This window comes from Tachypleus tridentatus, chromosome 12 (genome assembly GCF_004210375.1).
Source record: "Tachypleus tridentatus isolate NWPU-2018 chromosome 12, ASM421037v1, whole genome shotgun sequence".
NCBI lineage: Eukaryota > Metazoa > Arthropoda > Merostomata > Xiphosura > Limulidae > Tachypleus > Tachypleus tridentatus.
This window is the reverse complement of record NC_134836.1, coordinates 113,304,377-113,310,376: the sequence shown is the minus strand read 5'-3', so window position 1 is coordinate 113,310,376 and position 6,000 is coordinate 113,304,377. Positions and strand designations below refer to the sequence as shown.

General features: G+C 34.8%; 1 protein-coding gene across 4 annotated transcripts in view; it reads left to right on the top strand.

Moving 5' to 3' along the window:
• The first annotated feature begins 550 nt into the window (after nucleotides 1-550).
• The window catches only part of LOC143234378 (uncharacterized), a 28,214-nt gene continuing 22,764 nt past the window's right edge, over nucleotides 551-6,000 (top strand). Inside the window, exons 1-2 of one of the 4 annotated variants that reach the window (XM_076471693.1) lie at nucleotides 551-1,127; nucleotides 5,088-5,543. The gene's annotated coding sequence lies outside the window, so the exon portion shown is untranslated. Of the gene's footprint in view, nucleotides 1,128-1,151; nucleotides 1,603-5,087; nucleotides 5,635-6,000 lie in introns of those variants that run through there. The other 3 variants (XM_076471692.1, XM_076471694.1, XM_076471691.1) reach the window with 3 other exon arrangements.

Here is a 6,000-nt window from a genome sequence, read left to right as displayed (position 1 = left end):
ATAACAGTAACATCCGATTTTTTAAAATTAAAACCTAACAACTCTTTTTTTTTTTTTCTCTAGAATAAAGAAAATTAAACTCCCTAAATGTAACAAACTTCGTACGCTAGAAACGTGAAGATATTATTTTACGTATTAAAAATTATTTAAGTTTTTATCTCCCCCTATATAGGTTAATAATTTCTGCTTCTAAAACGACTGAACTATTTTTCCCTAGATTATGAACATTTTTATTTTTGGTACGTATAGGCAATGATTCTCATGCTCTCAAGAAGTTACTTACAACAAAAACCGAGATCAGCCATATCTAACCTTACGGCCAAAAATGAAAGCTTACGTTAATATTATACGAAAACGTCTAATATCCCACATAACTTTACTATTAAAATCCTACAGTTTCAATGTCAGTTACAATATGTATTGTTTACGAACGAAGCAACGAGTTCACCAAGGTAAATGATACTATTTTAATGGTGATTGTAAGAAGGTGCTACCGATATTGTTTTTCTGAGTTCAACAACACATTCCACACATCTTGTTCAGAGCGTTTGAAACGCCTCAAAGTCAAACAATAAGTTCCTCAAAGGTCAATACTGCTGTTTCACAAAAGAAACGTTTCGTGGTACCATTGGATACCAGTAAATTCACTACTGCTGGAAAGTTATAATAATTGAATATATGCATATATGTTTTTTGCACAATAATTATAAACGGCTTATTCTCTGAAAGCAATAAAAGTCACGATTTGCGCAATCCCTCCGCCTAGCCTCAGTGTTGACGACATAACTGTTAGTTTACGATGCGCACTGGCCGACGATACGCTGGCGTTTGGAAGATTTTATTTTTCTCGGCTGTAACTGTCCCACGTACGATCTAGCCATCAACCATCCTTACGTGCCTCATTTTGCTCCTATGTAGCTCCTGTTCATTCATCTAATATCAGCCATACAAGTCCGATGGATGAAGGAACCGGAAAAATCGGGTTGTTAAATCACGTGACCACGAGAGCGGGCTAATTTACATACGGCCCTCGGACAAAGTTGGTCGGGAACGGATTCGGGACAAAGTGAAGTGGGTGTGCGGATGGGTGTAATACACATGTTAACAACGTTGGGATCTAAGCCATGGTAAGACTGAACCGTTACGTTTAATATTTCGTGATTTAGGATAGCGTATTTAGAATATTTAGACAATTCTTTCCCAGGATTTTGTTTTATCGAAAATATTGTTTCTGAGCGAAAGAGCGTCCGTTGTTTTTGTTGTTAGAACACCGCCAGGGAGTTTTCTTTTTTCCTTCCCCTCCATGTGTAGAGTGAAGAGGTTGCGCGGAAAAGAAAACTCGCTGATACCCGCTTAGCTAAATATTATAATGCCTCTTGGTAATTTCCTTTAACCATTATATGCTTTTCTATACAAACTTTTTTGGTTAGTCGTAGAAAGAAATAAATAAGAAAAGACGTCAACAGAAAAGAGCCATCGTTTACCTCCGCGGCACACGGCAGCGAGGCAAGGGCAAGCCCTATCGCTGTCGGGGTCGGTCCCTAGTGACAGCCATGACAGCTACGAACTACACGTGTTTTCTGTGAGGCACGGGATGAGGCTGTGGGTTCTGTTGTTGGAATTTAGCATGTTTACGTGTTATTTTGTAATTTGTGGTGTTTTATTTATTTAGTTTTTTAAACAGTTACTGTTTTTCGTGTTAATCCTAACGCTTTACGCTGTCCACCAACTTTATGTTTCCAGTAATTCTGGTCGTATTGGTAACACCAACGAACATGGAAAGATCGCTGTTCTTATTTGTTGGTGGTTAATTTGGAACTGCAAACTTTCGGTCGTATATTATCTCACATGAGTTTGTTTGTTTTTCCTTTATGTATACAATTGATTTAGATTTTATATATATTAATACAGTAAAGTTGCATCGAGACGTTTTTTTAGCAGAGTTTGTCAGTTCCCATGCGGAAAGACATCAAACTTCTGTACACGCACGTGCCTAGTAGTTGTTGACGCCATCTTTTTTTTTTCTCGATTGAAAAACTCAAAAATAACCTAAAACAGCAGAAGACGGGAAGAGAAAAAGAAATCTGATTGATATTGACTTTAGCTTTGATTTTAAAAAAAATTAAAACTCAAATGTAATACAATAATACAAGTGGATATGTAACTGTTTAAATAAACAATAAAATTTTTTTATCGTATCAATTGTATATTCAGTTCCGCTAAAGCAAAAAAAAAAGTGTAATGAAACGTGAACACGTCGGGATAAATCGAACTTTATATTGGGTTTTTAGTTCCGAATTTATCAAGATATTCGAACCGATAACATGTAATATGGGATTAGAAAGGCAAGTTCGTAACGTTGTAACTGGTTGTGGTCGATAGGACAGTCTTTTTCAGTACTTTCATCAAATACAATACGTTTATATGCAAAAACGGCTCGTTTGGGTTGAGAAAATATTTTACATAGAAGAGCGAACAACGTTTCGACCTTCTTCGGTCATCGTCAGGTTCACAAAGAAAGAGGTAACTGACCGGAAGCTGACCACATGTTTGAAAGGGGTTGTGTAACTGAGTGTCGGAATGTAGAGGGCGGCATTAGATATTTGAATATATAATTTTATTTATTTTATTATTTTAATATAGGTATAAAGGCGTTCCTTTATATTGGTTTATTTTGGGTTTAAGTCAACCCAAACGAGCCGTTTTTGCATATAAATTTCTCAAAAAGTGGGTTTCTCGACATCATTGATTAAATACAATACGTCTCCTAAACTATAAGATGGTATATTATTTTTTTAAGTTTTATTCTATAAGTATATTTGAACATCTAAACATTCGGGTCTGTTTACTATAAAATAGTTTTCAATGCTTTATTTCACTTAAACTTTTTTTATTTTTAGAACTTGTATGTATTGTATAATCCTGTTTGTTTACTACTAGTAGTAGCAAAATATGTTCTTGTAAGTTCCAGATGATGTTAAATAACAGAGAACGTCTTTTGGTGACAAAGTGCTAAAGTGTAAAAACGTTTTGGTGAGAAAGTGCTAAACTGTATAAACGTTTTGGTGAGATAGTGCTAAAGTGTATAAACGTTTTGGTGAGATAGTGCTAAACTGTATAAACGATTTGGTGAGATAGTGCTAAACTGTATAAACGATTTGGTGAGATAGTGCTAAACTGTATAAACGATTTGGTGAGATAGTGCTAAACTGTATAAACGATTTGGTGAGATAGTGCTAAACTGTATAAACGATTTGGTGAGATATAAACGTATAAACGATTTGGTGAGATAGTGCTAAACTGTATAAACGATTTGGTGAGATGGTGCTAAACTGTATAAACGTTTTGGTGAGATGGTGCTAAACTGTATAAACGATTTGGTGAGATGGTGCTAAACTGTATAAACGATTTGGTGAGATGGTGCTAAACTGTATAAACGATTTGGTGAGATGGTGCTAAACTGTAAAAACGTTTTGGTGAGATAGTGCCAAACTGTAGATTGAGCATAATGCTCAAATTCAAGTACTAAACTATAAGCATGTTTTAGTGACAACGTACAAAACTGTAAAATTGTTTTGGTACAGATCACTAAACTGTAAAAACATCAAGGTACTAAATTGAAGACTCAGTGTGGTGCTCAAGTACTTGAATGTGACGTTTAATTGTTTTACCGCTAACTAAACATGATGTCTTTGTTGTTGTTTGTACAAACCATGAATTTGGAGAGCGTGCTACCAATGTATGTGTGTATTGGTGTATTTATACCTTATGTATATGTAATTTTTCATGTATTGATTGAAAATTTACACGTACCAAATAAATCAACCTCTTTTTTTTTTTTATGGGTTGCTCGGAAACTAAGCGCAGAAGTTTAAATGGCTCGTGTAAACTCGTTGAAGTCAAACTTACTCAAAAACGTTAACTAATATGTGTTTCTTATATAGAACGTTTGTCGCACATACTTTTGACTAATTAAAATCACTCGTTATCAGTGCTGGCTTCATCCTTTCTTAACTGATGGATGGATTAGAAAGAATGAGAAAGATAATGGAGCTAAGCCTAAAATTGTATTAGTGGACGGCGTTAGCTTGGTGGGGGGGGAGCCACATTTCAATGGGGCCTTGCTACCACCGTTAGCACCGGTTCTAGATGTTATTGTTTCTTGAGTAAACAGTCCATTTCGGTACTTTTAGTGTTGAAAGACAGATTTAAATCGAACCGAAAACTCTCGACGTTCGGTGTATTAGAACATATCGAGAAACTTGTACTAATGAATTCAATGTATTGGATGTCTTCAGAAACGATATGGCCTCAATATTGAAGAAATATATGCAATATATATATATAACTTCGTGTTTTTTATTTTCGTAAGTAATAAATATTTCAGTATTTCTACATCATAAATAATATTCACATTCGACCACTAATTTCGATGGGATTACCGCTCCAAGTTTATCAAATGTGAAATCACGAAACCTAGTCTTATTGCTGGAAGTCTAGCTACCCGTATTTACTTATTTATAACTAGTATGAAAAAGTGGACCCGTGAAGAAGCCACTGCATAAAGTGTATTAATCACCGACTTGGTGATTTAATTAAAATCATGTTTGATTTACACTGTCACATTTTTACCTGCTCTTTTCTCTCTTTGTCTCTTAATAAAATTAAAGGGAAAAAAAAAAGACAATTAACCCATTTCAACAATAAGTAGCAAATCAATTTCTATTAAGTAATTACGACTTGAACGAAATACGTCAAATCCAAACGCAGATTGCATTTTCCTGTGAACAAAATGTGTACCGATATAAATCTTGAAGGTTGTTTTCCTTTCGTTTGTTGTTGTTTTTTTTTAACAGACTTTGTGCATACTTATTTTTATTTTGACAGTATATACTAGTAGTGGTAGATGTATGGGCCCTTTTTAAAAATTGATTTTAGTTTTGTTTTTCTGTATTGAAGTTATAAAGCATGCTGCGGGTGTTTTTTTGAAGGCCGTGTGTTTATTCAACACTTGTGTATCGTAAATCAACATTGTGACAACATACGTGAAATTGATTCTCTGTTTCATCTTATTTTTCTCTTCGTAGGTGGAACGACTGAGTGCTGAAGCCGATGGATATTCAAGACTCAATTATTGTATTACTAGCCCGTTTAGAGCGACTCACCTGAGATTTTCTCACGCCATCGGGAAAAGCACGCTCTGCCGGCACGCGCTATAAAAAGTTTCAAGTTACGACGTTCATGTCGATATATATCTGTCTAATTGTAGGAAGAAATGAACGTAAAAACTACATATCTGTATATGTGAAACAGTGAAATAATTAGAAATAGAGGAAACAGCTGTTGGCAACATCCACCGCCAAATCTTGGACTATTCTAATCGAACAGCGAGATTTAAGTACTACTCGTATAACAGACACGCACACACGGAGCGAGATTTTATGGCAATCATGAACCCTTTATCCTCTGAGTGCGACATAATAACTATTAAGCAACACCCAGCTCCACCTGGAGAGTTTACCAGAGATTTGGTTCACTTGTCTGTGTGTATTTAGAAACAACCTTTTATAGCACTGGAACTGCTTCCTAGTTTATTACCCTAACGGCCATAAATTTCAACATCTGAATAATCATGTACGAAATATTATAAAACTACAAAAAACTGTCAAATATATCCTGTGTAAATGTATTCAACATTTAAGTCCAAACAAAGTCTCTGTTAATTAGGGTAAAAGAAGTAAAACAAAAACAGTGTACCATATTTCAACTCACACTGCTGATACAGTTTACAACGTCCTAAAGCCGACGAGTTATTAGTAACCAATAGGCATAGAGAATGTTATAAAAATCAAGTTAAAGTCACATTTTTTAAATTTATTTTGTTGTTGTTTTAACATTTCTATTAATTTGCTCATTGCGACTATTTTTACATACCAGTACAATTATTAAGGTTTTTGTAACAATTCTTCGGCCTATTGATTTCCGTTATTTCACAGGCTT